The sequence below is a fragment of the Drosophila bipectinata genome, chromosome 2L (genome assembly GCF_030179905.1).
Source record: "Drosophila bipectinata strain 14024-0381.07 chromosome 2L, DbipHiC1v2, whole genome shotgun sequence".
Lineage (NCBI taxonomy): Eukaryota > Metazoa > Arthropoda > Insecta > Diptera > Drosophilidae > Drosophila > Drosophila bipectinata.
This window is the reverse complement of record NC_091736.1, coordinates 7,312,459-7,337,886: the sequence shown is the minus strand read 5'-3', so window position 1 is coordinate 7,337,886 and position 25,428 is coordinate 7,312,459. Positions and strand designations below refer to the sequence as shown.

Sequence of the window (25,428 nt, the reverse complement as noted above, 5' to 3'; positions counted from 1 at the left end):
GGGTCCCGCAAGTTGCCCCCCTCATCGAAAATGCCCAGATACCGTTCACAGACAGTCGGATGACAGAGGGGCACGTTGCACGGACTCCGGCCACAACCCTCGGGGTACAGCAGTCGACTGTAGTTCTGCAGGGTAAGCTCACGGAGGAATGCTCCGATTTCCTCCGGATAACAATCCAAGAGCTTTGCCAATCGCTGGATCACAACCACGTTGCGTTCCCGCCAGAACTTCCGTTCGCCGGAATCCCATCTGTGATGGAGTACCGCAATCGGGTCACTCCTGGGGCAAACGCCAAGCGACCACGGTCCGCCCGGAAAATTATAGCCACAACTAGAGCCTGCAATGCCCTTATTAAGTCTACAAGACAGAAGGCACATAATTTTGGGATAAAACTTAGGAAATATTGAAATTTTTAAAAAAATTATAGTATTGAAAAGTAAAAAAAACTATAATAATCAAGGGACTTTATGACAGGAAATCGAAGGAATATTAGGAATTTTCTTCCAAAAAGAAATATACCAAGCAGGAAACCACTTTTCCCCTCCAAATCCAAGGTATAATCTGTTTATAGATCACCTTGTCACTTCGATTGGCATTTTGTAAACAGGGGAGCGTGTCGGCTCATCAATATAATTTATTTTTTTTTATTTTTGGAGCAAAGCTCCGACTGACACGAAAATTAAATAATAGATTTTACTTTTTTTTTTTTGCCACGAAACGTGTTGGTAACTTAAAAAGTAAATTTGATTATGTTAATTCTTTTCCGTCTTTACCCTTTTTTGGGGTAATTTGATTTTTGAAAAAAAAAAAAAAAGGCGTTGCCCCACCCAACGAAGTGGTGGAGAAGCCAGAACGATGATGGACAAGTGTGGCTGGTGTGTGGGCCAAAACAGATAAAAGAGATGAAGAAACGGAATACGTTTGGGGAGTCAATAACCGCAATAAAGCGATGGCATGGGATTTTTGGGCCTAAACAAACACGCAACATGAGCCGCTGAAAAGTTCACTGACCTTCGACACACTTGGACAGTTTGTTTAACATTTAATTTTTTATTTTTTTTTTTTTTTTTTGATAATTTTTTATGTGACGGAAATGATCAACAGTTATGCAGTTGAGCACTTTTGCAAGAAATTCCAACTTTTCAAACACTCTTCAAAAGTCACAAGCTCGACTCAAACAGACCGTAAAATTAATAATTACTAAATTGCATGTTCTTTGTTGTTATCATTTGGGCGCAAAAATAAAATAAATAAAGTCGAAAAATCTAAGCAGAGATAAAAGTTTACACGAAAGCTACACGATGACAAAACAACAATCAACAATCCACAATCTACAATCAAAAACAACAATCAACGCTCTACCATTCGGGAATGTTTTGGGCAATTGAGTTAAATTTATTTGATGGCCTGTGTGTTTGTCTAGTGAAATCCTCTTATGTGAAAATCACTCAGGTACGTAAGCGAAGGGGGGGTTCCCAGGTCTATTAAAATGTTAATCCTCCAGCGACAAGCAAGTGAAAATTCACTTGACTGACCCATATTGGGAAAAAATGGGTCAATAGATGTACATTTTAAAACTAATCCTCAGCAAAGATGAAACGTTTTTGAATTGGTCAAGTGACTTGCAGAATTTAATATTTTTTGAATTATTTTTATACTTACAATGATGTAGAAAATTCTGTTAGTCCGTCTCAGCAAATAGCATTTAAAGTTGATTTATGATTGTTTTTCTTAGCACTTTTAATACAAAAATTCATACAATTTGTTTTTACAGCTATACTATAAATTTAATTTTATAACAATTTATCTAATTAGAGTTTGTTTTTTTGATTTAGCAAAAAGTATTTTGACCTTTTTAAGGTTTTTTTTAATGATTATTTTATATGTAAATTGCACAAAATTGTAAATTTATTTATTTAGTATAGCAATTGTTATGGTAAATGCTTTATAAGTTTTAATATATATTGTTTTGCTGGCAAAAAATATTAATTTTTTTTATTAACTCGTGTCGATTAAATATGTATTGCACTTTGATCAAGTATCTTTGTTTTTATTGGAATGTTTCAGAGTTCGATTTTGGTATTGCACTTAGGCCCCAAGACTGAAAAGAATGTATAGATATTAAATGATGTATTAGGTATGAATTTTTGCTTAGATCCCAAATTGAGGTTACTGGTGGTAATCCATGGGGGATACGAGGGAACTCACATACATTTTGTGAATTGTTTATAATTCGATTTGCTGTTCGAGCAGCAACAGAGGCAAGTAAATAATTTTTAATTGTTTATTATAGCCATTGGGTCTGGTTGTGTTTGTTTGTGGTTGTTTCTTTGTATCTACAAGTACTCGTACTTGTATCTGTTTCTCTCGCTCGCTGCTAAAATTATCTGCCGATAGAAAGCTTCATTTATGCACGGCTCGCCGTCGACTCTATAAATTCTGGAAACTTATGGCTAGCTTTCATCCTACTCCCCCCCTCCCCTCGGGAAAAAGTTTGCCATAAGCAAACGATATATTCCGGGGAAATTTTCCATGTTAATTAGCCGGCTCTCAACCTCTATTTTGCACTCTATTTTCCACATTATGGCATGTTTTATGTTTAATCAAAGTTTTGCGGGTCTTTAAAACTTTTCTTAGCTAGGCAAAAGTATCTCAAAGATACCAAAGTCAAATATGTTTTCAGGTCAGGGTTCAGTTTCCTACCCAAGCCCTTGATAACCCGAATCGTTTGACTTTGATAATTGAATGCAAATTGATGAGCTCAGCGGGTAAAGTACAAAATAAAGCCCTGAAATTTCTAAGAATTGTTTACGGAAAACTATTCCAAGTAACTATTAAGTAAGGTTATATTATTTATTGCCATTCATTTGTTAGCTAATACTAGTTCTAAGTACAGGTTTTAAGTTTCAGATACATTATGAAGGATTGGTGACCTCTATCTTTGAGGGAGAATAGTTGGGGGGACCTTTATGTAACCTCAATATGGGCCAAAAGACAAAACTTGGCTATCAATTCAATAAACCAAAGGCCATTTCTGCATTTATCTTGAGACTGTTTTTATTTTATTTGAATTGTATTTGTCTTAGGGTTCAGTTTTCTTTTCTCACACACCCACACACACATTCAAAGCACGTTGTTCTGGGCTGTTTATGTTTTTTCCAGATTTTCTTTCCATCTTGATTTTCTCTCCCACACTCATCACACACACAGATACAGGGAGAAAGAAACCACAATGCACAGTGAAATTCCGCTACACCGGAAATTACAATTGAAAAAAGTGGTTGCTTTCATTGTTGTTTATTTTTTTTTTTTGTTCATTCTATCTCGTTTTTTTGTGGTATTTCTTTCTTTTTTTTTTGCATTAACTTAAACGTCAAAAACGAAATTATTTTTATTATTTATGATTATGACGATTGTTATTTTTATGGTTTTTTTTTTTTGCACAAAGGAACAGGATGTCAATAAAATTTTATAACAATTTTTAGTACTTGTTTAGATTCTTTTTAGTATGTTTTAAAGAAACTATTGGTTTCTTATTTGAGATTTTTTAAAACACATTTTTAGTTGCACTTTTATTCCACACTCACTTTAAATTGTTTAAAACTTGTAGAAACAACAATTGTTTATTACTGGGCAGTGTGGCAGAATTTTTTTTGTTTCGTAGAATTCGAAAGAAAACACACGTCGCGCTGCCTTTCTACGGCTCCCTCTGTCTTCTCTTCTCTCTTCCCGATTTTCTTCCCAGTGTGGGAGTTAATATCCGCGAATCCGACCCGCTACGCGTATGCCGGCTGTTGGAGCTTCCGTGGTCTCGATGCTTCTTCTTTGAGCGCGCGTTTGAGAATAACACCAATAACAGATGAGATATTTTTTCCCCCAAAGTATTTCACTTCACATCTCACTCGACTTTTTTTCAAGTGTTTCGTTTCAAACATTTCGGAATCCAACCTCGCTCTCTCAAACAAGTTGCATCTTGTAAAGTTGGACCGGAAAGAGAGATCCGATATTCCCTCTCTCTTCATTCATACCCTCGAGACCCAACATGTTGGCTCGTAATGAAAATTCGGAGTACCACTCTCTGGGAACTCTCTTACTTTTTTTTTCTCTCTCACTTAGAGTACTATGGGAAGATTATATATTTTTAACAAAATTTAAGAAATATCAAAAATATCGTTTATAATTTTCATTTTTTGAAAAACAAAAATTTATAATTGATAAGATATTTTTGTATCTTAAAATATACCAGTGTGAATCCATCGGATTGTTCACAGCGCAGCAGCACCCGATACGAATCCGATTCCAAATCGGAAACTAAAACCGACTCCCACAGCCGAGAGGCCCCAATATGAAATTCCGTACACGAATCTAAACACGAAGCCCGCTCTCATTGGAACCCCCACCAGCCAGTTTGGTGGCTCGACTCCGACATGTATCTCTCCGAATTGGAAAGCGGTACTGGAAGATACTTTAGCTGTCGACGGCGCTGCTTAGGGGCCCCGCATATGTCAATTGTTGTTGTTCAACCCGCAGCACAGCTGAGCAGAATTTTTACTACCAGGCCGTGGCAGCAACAACAACACCACCAACAGTCATTTATCTGAGAGATACAAAAGCAAACGAACGACCGTCACCGCAGCGTAGTAGCACAAACACACACACACATATACACTGTCGGCTACAAAAACCGGCATTGCTCTTTAGGTGCATTTTTTTTGAATGTGTGTGTGTGGGCATGTGTGTAAGGGGGGGACTTGCAAGAGCAATCAAAAGAGAGGAGCTCTCTTAGCGCATATATTGGCCCAAAACATTAGCGAATTTTTTGGAAATCCCCGGTTTTTGAGGTTTTTGCTTTCGAATATATGCTTTAAAATTATGAAGGTTAAATTACCTTATTACCTTCCTTATTGAGGTTTCTAGGAAAAATAATCACGCTTCATGAAAATTACGGATAAATGTGATGATTCTTTTTTTTCGGGAATCGTACTATAGTTTAACTCAAATTTCAAGAAATACTAATTTCACTATTGAAATTTATGATTAATTTTTTTGGGAATTGAAAAAATTATTATTTCTATAGAAATTTTGGCTTTTAAAAATGTTTGAACTTCTGGGAAATATTCATTATTTATTAGGTTTTCCAAAAAATTGAAATTTGTTCAATTTATTTAAAATGGTTCTAAGAATACAACCTTTGAACGGACAATAAACTCATTGTTCAAATCTGAAAAAACCCCAAGCCGCCAAATAATAAATGTATGAATAGGATTTGTATTATTCTTAGACCATTGATAACCCCCAAAAATGACCCAAACCAATAAACCAGCTTTGGGGAGACTGGCTTTACCAAACATTAAAAAAAATATTCCCATGATAACCTTTTGAACTATGAAACCAAAAAAAAAAATGCAGAGTAATTTAAGAAGGCAGGAGGGTGGTAATACTAGCATTTATGTTAAGGCAATAACTCAAAAGTCAAGCTAAAGATGTATCAGTTTTCCTTAACAAAAAAAAAATTGAAAACTTTTGAAAAATACCCCCAAGTAATAGCTGAAAATAATAATAATGTGTGGCCTTTGGAATGTGAAACGTTTTACGAGTGTGTATTTTCGCTTCTTTTATTTTTTTTTTTTGATTTTTTGGAGCGGGGTAAAAACACAAAAGCCATAAGCTAAAATGCAAACTAAGTAAAATTGTGTTAGGTCGCACAATGATGACAATGATGATGATGTTGCTGGTGGGCTAGAGGGGCAATGGTGTGGGGTGGCAACACTCTAATAAAATTTACGACAATGCGAATGACTACGGCGACGACTCAGTCTGAGAATAAGATGGAGGCAGAGAGGCCAGAGGGGCAGGCTGTGGGGGGAGTATCTGTATCTGTAGCTTTAGCTGTAAGCCCTGCAGTCAACTAACCAAAACTAGCAAAGACCAAAGGCCCAAAAAGTATCTATGTATCTCGCCCCCATCCTCTCCCATCATCGGTTTGGGGGCTCTTTTGTCTGGCTTATGGTGTGGGAAAGAATGCAGTGAAGGGAATTTCCAAGTCAAGACTTGGCAAGCCATGGCCGTAATGTGTAATGTATCTCTTGGATACATTTTTAAATTGTATGCCATACGCTGCTGGGTCTGTTTTGGAACGTTGACAATGCAACTGTATACGGTGTATATCTGTGTATCTTTGTATCTGTGTGGCCAAGCCAAAAGGCCAACAACATTTGCATTGGCCATTGCCAATTAATCAACCCAAAAACCAAAAAAAAAAAAATCCAACCAAAGAAACTCTTAAAAAAAAAGGAAACAGAAACCTGCAATTGATTTCAATATTTCAGCAGCATTGTAACTTTCACACACAAGAAGAAAAAAATTAAACAGTTCAAGCAATTTTTTTTGTTGCGTAAATCAATATATATGGAGATATATATCTTTTTTTTTTATTACGATTTTTTTTTTGGTTTTTTTTGTTTACTCCGCCTTCTTGCAATTGAATTTCGAGTGCCAGACCAAAAAAATGGCCCAAAATTTATCTGAGCAGTGCCACGGTGGAGATGTATCTTTGTATCTCGGTCTCACCGTGTTTACCTTTCCCTTGTTGCATGCCTCTTGTTGCACTTTTCGTGCACCGTTTTCAATTCCATTCAATTCGATTCGTTTCGTTTCCCTTTTTTTTCTCGATTTCTCTCCATGGTTCTCTCACATCGATGGTTTCTCTTGCCGCATTTTTTTGTGGGCTAGGTCAGTTCAAAGTTCACGTGTTTTGGCTCTACTATTGATTGAATCGCCATCGGTATTTCTCGGTTTCGGATTTTTGGTTCAACGCCAAAGCAACCTGTTTTCCGATGCCAACTAATGAAGATTTCGTTTGCGGGGGTGTCCTTGTCTTGGAAAGTTTATTTCCCTAGAGTTGAGTGCTTTTGTAGCTCATTAATTTTTCATTTGAATAGGATTTGGTGACTAGGATACTTTGAATTGATTGTATTGATTTGGTTAAGAGGTACAAACTTTAAAAAACAGTTATTTTAGTTGCCAATGACTCCTTATCGCAATTCGACATACCAACATTTATAAGGATCCTAAAGGGAAAATCCCATTTTCAAGGAATCCCATTACGAAAAATGGACAAAAAATTTAAAAAATATTTTGTCTCAGGATTTAGATGCAGAAAGGTGGCAATTTGATCCAGAAATCGTTTAAGGTACTCCGCTCGAGAATCGGATGAGAATTGGGGAAGTTATAGACATCCCTGTGGACCATATAGGGGAAAATCTCATTTTCAAGGGATCCCATCATGAAAAATGGACAAAAATTCGAAAAAATATTTTGTCTCAGGATTTTGATGCAGAATGGTGGAGAATCGATCCAGAAATCGTTTAAGGTACTCCGCTCCAGAATCGGATGAGAATTGGGCAAGATATAGCCATCCCTCTGGGCATTATAAGGGAAAATGCCATTTTCAAGGGATCCATCACGAAAAATGGACAAAAAATCTAAAAAATATTTTGTCTCAGGATTTTGATGCAGAAAGGTGGCAAATCGATCCAGAAATCGTTTAAGGTATTCCGCTTGAGAATCGGATGAGAATTGGGCAAGATATAGCCATCCCTCTGGGCCATATAAGGGAAAATCCCATTTTCAAGGGATCCATCACGAAAAATGGACAAAAAATCTAAAAAATATTTTGTCTCAGGATTTTGATGCAGAAAGGTGCCAAATCGATCCAGAAATCGTTTAAGGTACTCCGCTCCAGAATCGGATGAGAATTGGGCAAGATATAGCCATCCCTCTGGGCCATATAAGGGAAAATCCCATTTTCAAGGGATCCATCACGAAAAATGGACAAAAAATCTAAAAAATATTTTGTCTCAGGATTTTGATGCAGAAAGGTGCCAAATCGATCCAGAAATCGTTTAAGGTACTCCGCTCCAGAATCGGATGAGAATTGGGCAAGATATAGCCATCCCTCTGGGCCATATAAGGGAAAATGCCATTTTCAAGGGATCCATCACGAAAAATGGACAAAAAATTGAAAAAATATTTCGTCTCAGGATTTTGATGCAGAAGGGTGGCAAATCGATCCAGAAATCGTTTAAGGTATTCCGCTTGAGAATCGGATGAGAATTGGGCAAGATATAGCCATCCCTCTGGGCCATATAAGGGAAAATCCCATTTTCAAGGGATCCATCACGAAAAATGGACAAAAAATCTAAAAAATATTTTGTCTCAGGATTTTGATGCAGAAAGGTGCCAAATCGATCCAGAAATCGTTTAAGGTACTCCGCTCCAGAATCGGATGAGAATTGGGCAAGATATAGCCATCCCTCTGGGCCATATAAGGGAAAATGCCATTTTCAAGGGATCCATCACGAATTGGCAAGATATAGCCATCCCTCTGGGCCATATAAGGGAAAATCCCATTTTCAAGGGATCCATCACGAAAAAAAGACAAAAAATCTAAAAAATATTTTGTCTCAGGATTTTGATGCAGAAAGGTGCCAAATCGATCCAGAAATCGTTTAAGGTACTCCGCTCCAGAATCGGATGAGAATTGGGCAAGATATAGCCATCCCTCTGGGCCATATAAGGGAAAATCCCATTTTCAAGGGATCCCCTCACGAAAAATGGACAAAAAATCTAAAAAATATTTTGTCTCAGGATTTTGATGCAGAAAGGTGGCAAATCGATCCAGAAATCGTTTAAGGTATTCCGCTTGAGAATCGGATGAGAATTGGAAAAGATATAGCCATCACCCTGGGCCATATTGGGAAAAATCTCGATTTCAAGGGAACCCATTATTTTCAAGGGATTCCTTCACGAAAAATGGACAAAAATTCTGAAAAATATTTTGTTTCAGGGTTTTAATGCAGAATGGTGGCGAATTTTTCTAGAAATCGTTTAAGGTACTCCGCTTGAGAATCGGATGAGAATTGGGCAAGATATAGCCATCACTCTGGGCCTGTTAGGGAAAAGCGCCGGAAGGGTATATCAACTTCGGCTCCGCCTGAAAACGCCGAAGCTTTTTTTTGTATTTTTTATCCGAATACCCCGAAAATTAGCCATTTCATGAATACACAAGCAGAAACACTCCATAAAAATATTTTGTAAATGGCAAATGAGACTAAAGTATCCCCCCAGCTCCAAAACCACCGACATAGTGCCCATCCGACATGCAAAAATTCAGGTCAGTCCGACAACAGATGGCGCTTCATGCGAAATATTTTTGCATCAGCCAGCCATCCAGCCAGCCATCCAGCTAGCCAGCCAGGCAGAGGTAGGCAGGCATACGCATAATTTCAATTGCTTGCATCAAATGTTATTTTTAACCAAAACAATTTTTGCTCCAGGGCAGCGTAGATTTTGTTTTATTGCGGGGGCAGTCTTCAGTGAGGCAGCTGGGTGGGTGGCAAGGCAATGCCTAGCATAAAGCTCTTGAATTGTTGTTCCGGGGCACTAAATTGAAATGCAAAAAAAAGCGAAAAAAAATAAAGATTCAAGATTCGAGAACAGGAAAAAGGAAGACTACGAGAAGCCGGGTCTTGGCCTGCGTTCCTTTTAGAAACGTGCCATAGATAGTCTTACAGCTGCTAGGCACTGAGAAAAAAAAGATACAGGGAGTATATATTACTAGACTGAAAACGGATCATATTTTGTTCAATTTTTTTATAATTTTTTTTGCAGTGCAATTGTTGTTGTTACAACGATTTAGTTGCGGGCCACTTGTCATGCGAGAAGGCAGCCTCAGCATTCTGAATCCAGTCCAGTATCCAAGCATCCAAGCATCCCAGCTTCGACATCGGAATCAGAAGCAGTTCTCCAGTTCTTCAGTTCTCCAACTGGTCGCCTTGCCCGACTCTTCAAATTGCCAGTTAGCCAATCTGCTGCCCCTGCTGCCATTCCTCTCGAGAAGCATCACTACCATAACCCCCCCTTCTGGAAGCGATAACAACAACAACAAAAACTAAAGTAAAAAATAAAACAGAGACCTGACTGCCGCCCGCCCGCCCCTCCTGCCTCATCAACACTTGGCCTGGCCACATTTTTGCAGTTGTCGAGTGGCTTTGTTAGCGATGCGGCGACTTGCAACTTGTTCTGAATTCCAGGACTGAAGACCGGGGCGAGTCGTCCGGGGGCATGGTGATTTAAAGGGGGCGGCAGTGGGCTGAATCCGAAACTGGCCACTTTACAGAATCGCTTGAAGCTGCGTGTGACCAGGGTTACAAAAAAAAAAACACGAAAAGTGGGGGAATTGCAATTTGAGGCGCAGCATCTGTGTGTGCGGGATTTCCAGTTTTTTGTTGTATTTTTGCCTTTTTTTTTACTCCTGGCTCTAGCTGTGTGGCATTTGAAACAATTTGAGCTAATTTCTGTAGATGTAGATCTTATCAAAAGGATTGGCTAGACAGGGATCAGCTTGGGGTTCAAGTAAAAGTAATAAGATACTTAGATACTTAGATACTAGGTTTAGTTTTCAGAAAAGTTTGTGGGTGGCAAGTTTCTTAAATTTTAAGGTTTTATTTAGACTTGTTATAATATAAATATAATACATTGTATAAGCTTTAAATAGTTTCCTTATTTGTGTTAAACCTTGGTTTCAGTCATAAAATAAATCACTTTTAGTAAATATTTGTAAAATTACCATACAACTTAGTCAAAGGCCAAACATCAGTTAGAACATTACCGTCAACCGTTCATTTGTGATAAATGTAAATGATCCCAGGGAAAAGAATCCCACACTGATTGCACTCACCTGGAAAGATATTCAAAAGTAGAATGCCATTAGTATAACTGAATAAATTTCACAAAGATCAAGGTCAAAATAACAGCCATATACCCCATCCTTAAGTCAGTATTTGTCCGTAAGAAGGAGACTTTGACTTACTTCTATAATGGGGAGAGAAAAGTTAACCCAATTCAATGAACATTTCTATATCAACACTGTGGTTGTCGTTGTTTTGTTGTTTAAACGTTATCGGTCCATAAATGTTTTGAGCAAAAAAAAAAGAAAATAGAAAATAGTCGAGGGAAGAGTTGGAGTTAGAATCTTTAAAAATGCATTGCAGACAATCTATATTTGAAACAGTAATAACAAGAAAGAAAATACGAAAAAGGAGGCATCTCAAACAAGTCGGACTAGATATTAAAGTGTCTGTGTAGCCAAGCGGGTGGCTCTGTCATAGTATCTGTATCTGTGAGTTCCATTTCGAGTTCAAGATTCTTTTGTAGCTCAGCTGCTGTTCGTTCTGTCTTTGGGTGCCTTTTTTTTTTACTTGTTTTATCTGCCACTGCCACATTTTCGACGGCTTTTTTCAAATGCACAACAAAAAAACAAGAAAAAAACGATGCAGAGTGCGGCGAGAAAACCCCGAAAATGCAACTACTGTATGCATTGTAAAGATTTCAATTTGAATTGCATTTGATGTTTGCAGCTTAGTTGGATTTCTGAGAGGCTAGGGGGGCCTCAGAGGGCGGCAAAGTGTGAGGGTGGCTGGTACTATCCAGGCAAATACCAGGCAAATACTGCCTAACTCCCTCCCCCCCTTAACTAGTTCTAGTTGAAGAAAATCCAAAGCAAATGCTGCCATTCATGTCGACTGCTGTCCTCGTTCGTCGGTTGATATATTGCAATGAAAACTACATACAAAGATTCACCAACACATATAATATTGCAGATGCAGGCCTACACTGAAGAAAAATATTTAAAATATTTTTTATTTAAATTTTTTAAAGGCATTTTATAAAAGAATGTGGAAAGAGTACCGGGATTATGTTTTTATGTTATGTTTTATGTTTTTTAAAACTCCTTTTTTTAAGTGTACTATCCCGCATCTAACCAAACTAAACCGAACCAAACTGCACCATCCATCTATCGCTGCCTTGAAGTTGGAGCTGGTTCGTTGAATCGACTTGTGCCACATATTTTGATGGAATGTTGGTGGTCTCTTCTCTTCTTCCAACTCCTCACCATTAATTTTGACTGCAATTTCAAGTGTTTTTAAGTTTTGGCATATATAGAATTTTCCTCTGCTTTTTGTATTTGTTTGTATTCTAATTTTTCGAGTATTTCAAGTCTGTCTGAAGCTGCAAAGTGGTTTTCTAATATTATTTGTGAAGATGAAATGAAAGTTTAAATTCTATAAGCTTAATCATTTGGAAAAAATCAAAAAATATCTCGGAACTTTGCATTTTTAATTAAATCTTTCCCAAGTAGAAGTGGGCTTTTCCCCAAGTAGTTTAACTCGTTTTTTTATTGCCAGTATGTGTATATTTATTTGCCCCAAGGTTTCAAGGTCTGAGTGGCAGGGCATCCCGGCAAAAAGTGGGACAATTAAAACATGGCAGAAGTAATCATAAAACGAACATCAGGTTTTCAGCCACAGCCTGCCTGGGATATCAGTTACAGATACATCCAATCCCGATCTTAGTTAAATACTTTATGAGCTCCTCCCCTCCTGATCTCGGGTTTAATTAAAATGGAGATGAGAAGTCCTGGCCGAGTGTCAATTGGTTATCACTCATAATAAGCGATCGCCAGCACTTGACAGGCAATCTTAAAGTATGTGTATCTTGGAGGAAATGTATCTGCATCTGCACTTGTATCGGTGGCAGGGTCAGATCGGTTATTAGTTGGTCATTGAACTCAATTTTTGCTCTCCAGCTCGGTTCCAGCTCCATTCGCTCAGTGTCACTCCAATTGGCAGAATTCGCGGAATTCCTGCCTTTGATTCGGTTAGGTGTACTCGCTTTTTGTATCTGCCAGATGCATCGGCCTCTGGGATATTTTTAGCTGACCAGCTTGGCGGTTTCTGCCGTGCTGCTGTTGCTGTTGCTGCGGCTTCTGCGTTTCCACTCTCTTTTATTTATTTTTTTTTATTTTATAGGCCCAAGGCGGATTTTACCTCATTTAAACCCGTTCCTCCACCTCCTTCCACCACCTTTTTTTTAGCCACTCTGCTACTTCTTTTGCTGCAACAGCTTCATCTTGCCCCCCCTGGTGGCCCCTTTTTTTGCCCCCAACTTGCTTCTACGTCTACTGCCTTAATTCGTAATGATAGGTGGTGCTGGATGGTGGGGTTTCGAAACTCTCGGGGAATACCCTTGGTGGTTAAGGAATTATGGCTTATTTCTTAATACTAGTACAGTAATATATCTTCTATCTTTCATTTTCACGAGCTATATCTTTTTTAAAATTATATCACGTGAGCAAGCTCATTTCCTTTTCCTTCTTCTCCAAGCTTCCACCATTAAAAACAAAGAGTATCTCTGTATCATTGAGAAGGCCTTTCTTTCTGGTTTTTCCAGCACAATCTTCATCATCATGGTAATCGTAATCGTCATCGACATCATCGGCATCATCGGCCTCATCATGTTGTAATTGTTAGACTGTAAAACTTTGGCTTTTGGAATGCGCACTTTCTCCTTAAATGCTATTTTTCGTTAACATTGTTTTTGCCGTCAGCCGCAAAGTCGACGAGCCGACAAGTTTTCCAGTTTCTTCCCCCACCCACCCCCCTTGGTTTAATTCAATTTTTATTGTAGTTGTTGCTGTTGGAGTGCCCCCCTTTTCTTTCTACACAGATTAGCTGCAATTGTTGCAGATTCGTGTATATGTATTATCTCTCAACATCTAATTTGTGGCTTTCCGCAATGGGGTTCCGTCTTCTGCTATAAACTCGAGGTACTGACTGGGACCCGACTCCCTCGCATTTTTCTTTGGCTTGTTGATTTTTTGACATTTTTCGCGTAATCTGTAATTTCTAGTTATTTCCCATTGGTGTTTAATTGGCATTTTTTAGTGTCGCAATTTTAATGATTTAATTTTGCAGAGTATTGTGCAAATTGCTGCTGCAGCTTTTGCAAGTTGTCGGCTGCTTCAAGTTGCAGGTTGCAAGTTGAAGATTGCAGATTGCACTTTTGACTTGAACTGGGTGTGTGTGTGTTGACATGCATCAGCCACTGCCAAATCGGACAATGAAAATGGGGCCTTGTTGTTTGGGGGAAATGGCATGGTGGAAAATGCTAATGGTAATGGAAATCGAAATGAAAATCGGTGATTGGGGGGTTCCCCGGGCCACCGGATTCCGATCCAAGTGCCAAGTGTCTGAGAGAGCAATTGGCATAGCTAACGACTTGGATATTTGGCCGTATCGCTTTTTGTGGCGAGCATGTGATTAGCAATTGGAGCAATTTTGGCCAGAAAAGAAACCGATCCAATGGGGCGGGTACACCACTCCACTTGATTTGGCTTTCAACTGACTTGATCTGGTTTCATTTTCTATTTTTTTTTTTTTTTCGCAAAATATGGAAATGACAGCTCAGACTCAGAGGCCAGTACTAGAAAGGTGAAATGGGAAATCTGAGATGAGAGAGGCTTTTGTGGGCTAGAGATTTGCATATCGAATGACTCCGGGAAACGGTGACATATCCATAAAAGGACATGGCATTCAAATGAAAAGTTTAATTTCAAATTCAGAGAAAGTACTCTATGATAGTTTGTAGAAGGATATACAAGATAGAAAGGCAATGGTAGGCAGTAGCGATAGTAAATACAATCATATGATTACTAAGTAATGAAAAGAATAGCCTTTAGTCGAGAAAAAATTAGGTTAGTTCTTGCTAATTATCTTTCATCCTTGTAAACCATGTTTAGATACTCTTTTAAGGATTTATTTTATTATATTCTTTTTGATGATGGACTGGACTTTTTGGTATAGATGGTATACTCCTATCGATGATGAATTATCAAAAGCAACGCCGATAATCAAACCGAAAGTCTGTTAGTTCATGTATAATTCGTTATAGATACTAAGGTACTGAACTCTTTTAAAGAATATTTTTTCTCTATTATTTTCAATGATAAGCAGCACTTTTCACTAGCGATGGTATAATAATAACGATGCTGAGTAATCCTGACCAACACCAATAGTCAAGAAGAAAGCACTTTAGTTCTAGTTAAATTAGCTTTCATCCTCTTACCATATATAGACTCTCTGTATTACGATTTTAATTGATTCATAAAAGTTCAATTTAGAATCTATAACAAAATTATGAAGAACAATGTGCAATCCTTCCATTTTGTGGGAGAAGGGGGTAAAAAGTTGAACTCCCTTGAGGGCTGGCCAACATACAAATCGGATATCAGTAACCCAATTTGGCCCTTTTGGCAACGAACTGGCTTCCATCAAAGTGGAGCGTGCCCCAATTTGTAATCAATTCTAGCACCCACCCACAATCTCCCTCAGAGCCCCAGCCCTGGGGGTTCATTCATTCGATACAACAAGTCAATCCATGGCATCCGTGTATCAGACAACGAAACTTCAATCAAAATATCGCTTGCTCTTCGACACACTGCTTGCCACAAGTTGCAGCACCAATCGTAAATCGCTGGAGGAGGAAGTGAATGGGGCGAGCGAATGGGGAGGCACCACCAAAGGCATCAAAAGGAAAGACCTTGAAAAGCATGCTCACAACTTTCACCATTGTCGCTGTCGACATGTTGCGTTAATTTTTCATGTCACACTCAGACAAACGAAACGAAATAAAGCCAACTTGCCCCAATCTGTGGCACAGAGGCAGAGGTGAGTTGGCAGTGTCGGGGGATTTGGCTGGGAGCTCTCGTGAGATAGACGACTGGAGTTTCAGCCACAAGTCGGCAACATCATTTAGTGTCTTATCATCAACGTCACGAAATGCAACCGCAAGGCCTATCCACCCTGCCACCTGCCACGCCCCTGATGCCACCGTCACTGCCTTCTTCTCCGCCTCTGCCTCACCTTTTGCCTCAACTGAGATTGTCTTGCCACATGCAATTAATGTTTTGTTTTGTCTTTCACCTCAAAGACACTGAAAAAAAACGATATATTAAGGTGTTCCATTATTTAACCAGTACTTCTATGATATTATACTATTTGTTGCCAATTTTTCTCTCAGTGTATTAAGCAACAAAATCTCGAAAAGGGAAGAGGCTTGCGAAGGGGGTCGCACTTTAGCAGCATCTTCTTCAGACCAACTCTACAATATGGCCAACCATAATCCCTCCGTCCGATTCTGTTGCATCTTCTGCACTTTATAGGTGCAATATGGTGACCCACACATACACACATTTCCACACAGATACAGGCCCAGGTGTGTGTTGGTGTGGGTAATTCTGCTTATGTTGTACTCGTCCCCCTTTGCAAATTGCAAATTTTTCCTCAGCTTAGCTCACGTTCCTCGCTTATTTCGCAAGCTTTTTCGAAAAAAAAAGTTTCCTTTGTCTCGCCCCATCTCGCTTGCACGCTCTCTAGCCATCTCTTTCTAGTCCGACCAGTCAATCTTTATGTATATAAGCGATATATATTTCCTCCAGCCTGCTTGCGGCCTTTGTAGTTTCGTTTATTTTATTGCCACCGCGGTGTATCTTCTCTTTTTTATTTTCTGCAGCTAATTTTCTAGACTTTGTGGGTATATTCACTTTGTAGCTTGAACATTTAAACTAAATAGTATTTTCTTCACAAGAAAACTCGTCACCTGCCTAAAACTTGCCTTTTCTCCTTATCCCTCAGCTTAAATTTGTAAAATTTGTTGAAAATACTTAGGAACTTTACCATCTCTTAATAATAATATTTTCAATCTTTTCTAGTATTATCTACAAATGAAAAACTTATACAAAAGTCTCGTCACCTCTTAAGAAACTAACAATATACAGATTATTTTCATCACCTATTTAACTTATATTTTATGGTCTTTAAATAGACTTACTTTTGCGCATTTATATACTTTATTATATTAATAATATTATCTTCATCTTTTCTAAATTTTCAAAAAGAGCACTCCGAATTCGACTTCAAAAGTAACAATTTTCTTCTCGTTTTCAATAAAAGTTGTATCTGTTGTGGCTATTCCAGCTGTTTGCGTGTGAAACCCTCTTCACTTAACCCTCCTGGTTTCAATAAAGTTGTGATTGCAGCAAATTTTTACTAGGGGACTCTCATAGGACCTTGGGCGTTAAGAGTCTACTTTTCAAGTCCCCATATCCGAGGTCTAAGGTGGCCAATAGTTGCAAAAGAATTATATTTTGTTTATTTCTGTTTTTAGTTGTCTTGCAGTTTTATTTTTGGGATTTCCCTGATGTCCATCGTAAGCGATTTATTTTTATTGTTATGGCACATGAACAGGAGAGGGGTACTGGGACTAAAGATTTATGAGCTTACGAATTTATGTATATATGAGGTAGGTGAGGGGAATGCGATTTTTATGACAAAATTTATTAAAAGTGATTTTTTATGGATTTCGAATTAAAATATACGAGAGCAGAGTGCAACCAAGCGGAGTAAATCTTTCTCAACTTAATGGTGATCAAGTTGTGGCTTATATCTTGGCAAAAATAAACCCGTTGGATACAGGATGCACTCGAATATTGCGCAAAAAATTTATACATACAGATATACATATATATATAGTATATCATAGTGGAAGCCTGTTTTCCATCTTCGCCTCTTGAAGTTTGTTTGATGTTTGCTGTTCGATTGGATCGCCAGCAATTCGAAGTTCGGGCATTAAAATTTATTACCACAAACGGCGAAACATCTGATTGGCAGAGAAGGAAGCCAAGGCAATGTATGTATGACAAGGCAGCAGTGCCAAACACTCCAAACAATATTGAAAATTTGGAAAAAAAATTAAAAAAAAAAAAACACCAAACAAGCTAAATTTTCAAAATTGTTTCTTTGAAAAAAACTTTTAAAGAAGTTATTATCAGATTTTATAGCTTCTTCTAAAAATATCCTTGTTTAGAATTAAATCTTCCAATTTTTTTAATCATCTTAAATCTTTCATATTTTCTTTCAGATTTACCAATTTTAATGATTTTTGTGTGCAGTCCAAAGAATTCAAGACTCTCATATGAGAGTTAACTGGCATGTAAAAAAAAGGAAACTGCATTGAAACTCATAAATCGAGTTTTTCCAATTTTTTCCCCCCAACCCACCCATCTTCCCCTTTACTGCTTCTTCTTTTTCTTACACGACAAGACGACGAGCAATTTTTTTCCAAGCAGATTTTTCCTCATCGACTAATTTTTCTTTTTTTTTTCTCTTGAATTTTCCGAGACTTAATCATTATTTTTCCAGTGCTTTGCTTTCATTACTTGTTTATATACACAGACACACATCATAGTATATCTATTTTTTTTGTAGGTTGTTGGTGGGTGGTTAAGAGGAGGGGAGGGAAAAGTTGCATCGATGGCTCTGACTTGGAAGTTTTTCTTGAGCTTCAAGTTTCGTGTTGTGCTTGTCTTTTAGCACTCTTCTGTGTGCATTGATTTCTTTGTTTGCCAACAGCAACAACAACAAACAAAAAAGTAAAAAAAAATAACAACAATAACAAATGCATCTAAGTAAGAAGTCAATGTATCTGTATCCGAGTGTGAAATGTATCTGTATCTGTAAGTTGACTTGTTGACTGCTCAGTTCGCTGTTGAATCTAAAGTGGAATTACATACCTTAGCTGCTGGTCACCCATTCCAGTCTTTCTCTCTCTCTTCTCAAACTAACTCTCTTCTTCAGCATTCTTTCTTTTATGTGATTTTATTATTTAGTTTTTATATTATATCTTCCTGTCTTATTAAATTTCGCACCATCTTTCTCTCTCCTTTTGCACCTTTCTCTGTCCCGCTCTTGCTCTCTCTCTCTCTCGATCTCTCTCTGCTGATCAAGTGCTCAATTATTATGACTTGTTGTACTTCTTGGCTTCCATTGACCATTCCGTGATTCCGAATATCGCATACCAATGCTTCCAGTGAAACCAATTCCAGTTTTCAATTGGAACACCAACAAAAAAAAAAAAGAAAAAAAAAAACAAAAACAAAAAAAGAAAAAAACCATGGAAGACCCCAAAGTCTCTCTTTCTCTGTTGGGAGTTCAGACACCCGTAAAGCAGCGCTGCCAACGTCATCACACTTGCCATGCATTTGTATCTGAAGCCCGGGTTTCTGTGTATCTGTGAGATCTTAGATTCGAGGAATTTCCAGTTAGAAACTGGGGACCTGTAGCAGACCTACATATTCGAATATAAGAGACTTAACGGGGAATATAAGAGAACTTACAAGACAACTGGTAGGTGATCACAGGTTGTGGGTGGTTACAAGTTCTAATCTTCGACTAGGGGGACTTTTAAATGAGCTACACATAAGATACAATATTTTATTCTTATAAATTATATTCTTTAATTCTTAAGCCCCTTTAATCCACCTATTTAAATTCCCTTCGTTTATCCTTTCAAAAAATATTTAATTTAAAGAATAAACATTTTATAACTCCAACTCGCAAAGTTGACCTCCAAAGAATAATTACACTTCTATTGCTTTCTTGGTAATAAAAACCAGAACACCAGCACCAGAAGCTGGCGGAACCTTCTCAAAATGTCATAACAGTAAATCGAAAGTGAATTTTAATTTCTCTCCTTGTCTACGCTAATGAATTACTAAAAATTTCATTACCCTTTAAAGTCGAGAAGTCGTAAAAAGTTGAAAAATCGCCCGCCATTAAGCCAAACCCTTCGTTTTTTATTTATTTATCAATTTTTTGTTGTTGTACCGAACTGACGTTAAAAATTAAAGAGTTTTTAAAGGTTGTAGGGGTATTGTAAATGTAAATAAATTATTCAAGCTACCGCAATCAATTTTCGTGCTAATGAAAACTCATTAAATGAAGTGCCAAAGCCGGCGGCAATCAGCAATCTCAACCTCAAAAGTGCTCCGGTGGTACCTTTGTGTCATAAACAAATACAGCCAACAAAAACTGAAAACTGCAAAGAAAATTGTACAGAGTTAAAACCAGAAAAATTGTAAAACCTGAATGCGAAAACAAAAACAATATGGATAACCAAAGGCGCGGGCAGCTTACTTCAGACCATTACTTCGGGCCAAAAAGGTCAAGACCTTTGACTTTGCCTTTGATTGTGGCCAGAATAATTCTTTAGACGGTCTCTTGTCTGATTTCTGCCTTGACACATTTTCAAAATAAAGTAAATAAATAAAAGAGAATACAAAAAATAAACAAGAAATCACAAAAACCGCAATTGAAGAAACTGCACAAAAGGCTTAAAGTTTGTCAGCAGATTGACATGTTAATTACATTTACGTTTCATGATCATAATCAACAGCATCATGATGATGATGATGATGATGAGGTGACAACCCGCATTGGAGTGCCACAGGCAACCCACAATCTTGGCAACCTGACTAACTGACTGACAATCAATTTTTCTGCGCACCCATGTATCGGATAATGCAGCTTCTCGAGGCAGATAAACCTTGTTTTTAATCGATTTTAGAGATGAGTATATACATATATATTTCTATAAAAATAATATCTCCAATAATAAAGTTTTTCAATTCAGATTTAAAAATTTATATAACAATAGTGTGACCTTCATTAAACAAGTTCGGCTTTTTAACTTTTGCAGTGGGACCCTTAAATGTGCTTAAATTAACGCCATTTTTAGGATCAAACTTCAAATAAAAGGACGCTGAACACAAATATTTCCTCAGTCAAAGGCGTGCTTTTCAACAAAGCACAGCTCGACTCTCCTGATTTTTTCATTAATTTTTTTCCTATACAATAATTTAAATACATTTTATTTTTTATGTTTTTTATTTTTAAATTCCGATGGGATCTTGTTTTCTTACTAGGAGCCATCGGTAGTTCTGATTTATTATTTACTTTATTTTTTTTTATTATTATTTTTCTTCAAAACAAAAAAATGGAGCATTGACTATAGCAGCATTGCCATTCTTTTGCCAGAAGCTTTTCTCTTTTAAAATTTTATTGTGTTTTTATTTGTATTTAATTTGCAATGGGATCTTGTTTTCTTAATAGGAGCCATCGAGAAGTTTTTTGTTTTTTAATTTTTTTATTATATTTTTTGTCTGCATTCTTTTTTATACTTTTGAATATTTTTGTATCTTTACCTACATCTTTGGTTCTTTTTAAAGTCGACTTTTCTGTAAGCTGATTTTTTTTTGTTTTTTATATCGTTTATTATCCATATAAATACTTGGGATCCCTTTTAGACTCGGTGGTTATATCGATGGTTTTCTCGGATCTATTGGAATCTCGGTTTCCTTTAATAAAGACATCTAAAATTTTTATTAATATTTTTATATTTTAATTTTTTTTCATACGTTTTTCATGATGTTTGTTTAATGCTTTGTTTAAGGCTTAAGCTAAAATTTTTAAAGCTATATGGATTTACATTTACTTATGATATCTTCCACGATTCCATCTCAAGAAGGCTTTTTTTTTTTTTGCTTATTTTTTTGTATTATTTTGTATATTATCCATATATACATTTTGGATCCATTGTAGTCTAATTGGGATTATCGATGGTTTTCTTGGATCCATTGGGTTTCGTTTTTTTTTTTAATAAAGACACCTGCAATTCTTATTGATATTTTTATATTTTAATTGTTTGTCCTAAATTGCCTTTTGAAAAACAGGTTGTATTTTTCTTGTAAGGCTATCGAGACTCTTGTTTAAAATTTTTAAAGCTAAATGGATTTACACGATACCCCTTATCGCTTATCCTTATCCCTTATTGCCTATTTTTTTGTATTATTTTGTATATTATCCATATATACATTTTGGATCCATTGTAGTCTAATTGGGCTTATCGATGGTTTTCTTGGATCCATTGGGTTTCGTTCTTTTTTTTAATAAAGACACCTGCAATTCTTATTGATATTTTTATATTTTAATTGTTTGTCCTAAATTGCCTTTTGAAAAACAGGTTGTATTTTTCTTGTAAGGCTATCGAGACTCTTGTTTAAAATTTTTAAAGCTAAATGGATTTACACGATACCCCCGAAATGTATCTGCCACGAATCCATCTCCAGAAGACAGCACCTGTGCCACGGCTGGCCAAATCGCCCAACAACAGTGGGGAGTGACTGGCGGCATCACCTGGGTTGGCCAAATAAAAAATGGTTTTACAAAAAAAAGAAAAAAAGCGAATCTTGATGGATGTGTTCTGCCGGTGGATGATGCGTCGGAGACTGGCAGCCCAGCGTTGTCATTTGATGTCGTCGTATGATATGCAATTTAAGCAACAATTTATGATAGCAGCCTAAGCACGACGACGTCAACGGCGATGACAGGGCCAAACGTTGTCGGGACAGCAGAGACACTATGAATCTGAATCCGAATCGGAATATGAATCTGAATATGAGTATGAATCTCCACACCAATGTGGAACTGGCAACTCTATGCGGCTGCCACACGAGAAGGCGGCAGATTGAAAGAGATTGCCCCCGAGATGCAAATCTCTGGCGTCTGCTCTTCCCCTTTTTGCATTTTGATGCACTCGAATGCGGGCCGGGACGGTTGACAGTTTTAGTGGCATTAAACGAATCTCTAGTTGGTAAGGACTACAAAAAATTATAAAAATAGTAAAACAAGTTTAAATGTGAATCAATTGTTTATCAAGAAAACAAATTCATAGAATCAGTCTGTGTTCAGCATAAGAAAGTCTTAATTTTCCTGCAAAAGAATAAAGTCCCAGCTGTCTAATGATATTTGATTTTTGATTTGTATTATTTTCCTTAAATAAAATAAAAAAATTTTTGCCAAGACTTGTTTACTTTCAATATGTTCTACTATTGTTTCCAGCATAGCTGTAAGTTCCCAGTAAGATGTAATATATATATTTTTTCAGCACTAGACATGTGAATGAGGATATATTAAACTAAATAAGTGTGCAGAATGTGCGTCACGTTCAGGACATGTCTTCGTCTTCGGATGCGCTCGAAAAAGACTCCTTTTTCTCGGAAGAGAAGTCCTTGTAAGCTCGTTAACATGGTCGAGAGGGAAGCATGGAAGGCAGAAGAAAACTGAAGGCAATGGCATCCATACATGTCAATGCCAGATGCCATTTTGTGCCACTTATCAGCTTACTGACAGTTTCCAAGGATACTCTTTCCGGCGCCCAAAGTCAAATTATAAAATAAACAATCAAGAGGATTGACTTTAATTGAGAAATATATTTTTTAACAAGGTAAGGTAAATATGATACCTGTTTGTTTTGAAAATATACAAACAATGGCATTAATATTTGACAGAAAAATATTTGTTATTTAGATACATATATCTCGTAGATTTTTTAAAATGTCTTTTTAATAATGATGTACTTTAATTTTATTTTAATATATCAATTAACCTTAAGAGTATCTTAAAGAAGCCTAGCATCTTCTGTATCTTATCCCCCAATATTTTCAATAATGTCAACTGCAGCATCTGTTTTCCCCCAAAGATGATGTATTGCTCTCGAGAAAATGTCAAAGGTTGTGTCATCTGCTCTCAATTAGTTGCATTTTAGTGACCTGCTTTAGCCACTTTTCACACTTTAATGTTCTTCTCTAGATTAACTTAAGGCTGACAAGGCCAAACTTTATTTTTATCCCGAAAATACCTCAGCTTGCATACATTTTTCACCCCTCTATTTTCTAGGGAACTCTAGGCTGGTGGCAAGAAAAGTTTATAACGGCCAGTGGGAAATTTTTTGCCACTCCAGAGGCTTGACTTCTTTTTTTAACTCCTACCGGTGGTGACCTGACCAAAAGCCTCGGGGAGGCAGAGGAGCAGTGACAAGAGATTTAGTTGACTTTTGTTTTGCTACGGAAATGGCAAAATGGCATGACAAAAACGAGGAATGAACAAAAGGCATGAGTGGGTGGTGTAGGTGGATTTACAGAAAAAAATCAAGAAGTGCATTAAATATTATAGAGATAGTTTCAAGCGAAACTCCATACTGTATTTTTCCAGAAAGCCTTATCAGCAGAATGGTTAAAAATCCCCTTGGATACTGACTAAATTATCCTTATTCTTCCACAATTTTTTGTCACAGTGTCTTTGGTGTGATGTAAAACGGACGTGCAGCTCTTTTCCTTTTGTCTAGTGCATTTCTCTGTAGCCTGTCCCCTGCAAATTGCATGCAGGCACGCCACGAGGATGACGACGACAAGGAATCTGCTGCTCAGTCATCTGAGCCACCAACTCTGGCCAAAAGCCACCCATCCACTACCACCTGACAGGCAAGGACTTTAGCCGAGGGACTGGCATTTCAGTCTACGAGGTGTCTTTGTGGCGTTGACTTAACAATTTTTTTTAGCAAACATTAAGCATATGCCAAAAGGTGAACGAAAAGAGAAATACTCTTGAAATACTGTCTGACAAAAATTCCAATCAAATGGGGAATTAGAAGATTTCTCCAAAAGGAAAATAAGTCTTCTTTAAGGGTTTCTTAAGGTTGAAGAATAGAAGTGACTTAAACTGAACAGTTTTCTTTAGTTTCGTTACCTGGAAGTGTGTCAAGGTGTTTCCAGGAAAATGAAAATTAGATTTCCACCAGTCTTCCTCATTTCTGAGCTTTTTTTTCCTGGCAATGTATTGCTATTTCATAGCTTCCAGGCAAAATAAAGTAATTAAAAATAATTACACATCAAAATGAAGTTATTCAAAGTTTTCTTTTTTTTATTTTTTTTTAAATAAATTTAAAGCGCAATTAATTGCTCGACGCTTAAAGAGCGTTTCTCGCAACAAAGTTGGTCAAACAACAAAAATATTTAATTGCATTAATAACGACATTTTTACGTGTTTGTTTGCGTCTCAATTAGACGTTTTAATTAAAATTATGATTGCCGCTAGGAGACCTGAAAGGAATGCTTGAAGTAATTTCATCTGTAAAGACTTTTCTTAAATTTTTCCCACAAAGTCAGGCAATAAACCAATCGCTTGCTAGTGGGACTTAACTTTGTAATTATTAGGGAATCATTATTTAAGACACACCTTTGTTTAAACATTACAATGCTCAACTGTTTGTCCTACTTTCTTTTATTTGTCAAATCGGCTTACCAAGTTCTGATTTATTCAGAGGATTATCCTTGTTGACCAACAAAATGTCGGCAAACAAAGAAAATTCAAAGAAGCTTTTCGGTTTTCTTGAGGAATTTACAATCTTTTGACAAAATTCATTGTAATGTGGTGAAATTTTGTTTTAAATCTTTTATTAATATGATGAATGCTTATTGTATAAAATGTAATCATGTGCAATAATTGGCCTGCACATAATTTGCCCTTTAAGCCTCAATAAACTAGCAACAATGGCAACAAAACTGTAATTAAGTGAAACCTAGAACAAAGACTCTCAAACTGTAATCAACCCTGGACTGGACTGAGAGTCAGTCCTGTGTATTTTTAAACAGCTCTTAGCTGTGTTGGGGTGTTAACTAACTTAGTATAAGACCTAAAAATATAAACGAAAAATAATTAAAGTTATTAAGAGAAGGGAATTATTTAAACAAGAAACTTAATTTAAAAGATCTTTAAAGTTTAAACCAAATAAAAAATATATTTTATATAAAATTCATAATTTTAGAATCATTTTCCAGATAAGTAGCTGGAA

At 37.0% G+C, this 25,428-nt stretch overlaps 1 protein-coding gene and 1 long non-coding RNA gene across 4 annotated transcripts in view; one reads left to right on the top strand and one right to left on the bottom strand.

Annotated features, from left to right (window-relative positions):
- The window catches only part of mtgo (miles to go), a 102,961-nt gene that overhangs the window by 54,412 nt on the left and 23,121 nt on the right, over window positions 1-25,428 (bottom strand). For 2 of the 3 annotated variants that reach the window (XM_043211501.2, XM_043211502.2), the window contains exons 1-2: window positions 3,588-3,853; window positions 1,663-2,101 (exon numbers count right to left, since the gene is read on the bottom strand). The exons of the other annotated variant lie outside the window; for it this stretch is intronic. The gene's annotated coding sequence lies outside the window, so the exon portion shown is untranslated. Of the gene's footprint in view, window positions 1-1,662; window positions 2,102-3,587; window positions 3,854-25,428 lie in introns of those variants that run through there. 3 annotated transcript variants of the gene reach the window in all.
- Window positions 20,712-23,668, top strand: LOC138925818 (uncharacterized). The gene is made up of 4 exons (XR_011442043.1): window positions 20,712-20,862; window positions 21,470-22,389; window positions 22,684-23,022; window positions 23,475-23,668. It is a non-coding gene; the product is annotated as an uncharacterized lncRNA (long non-coding RNA).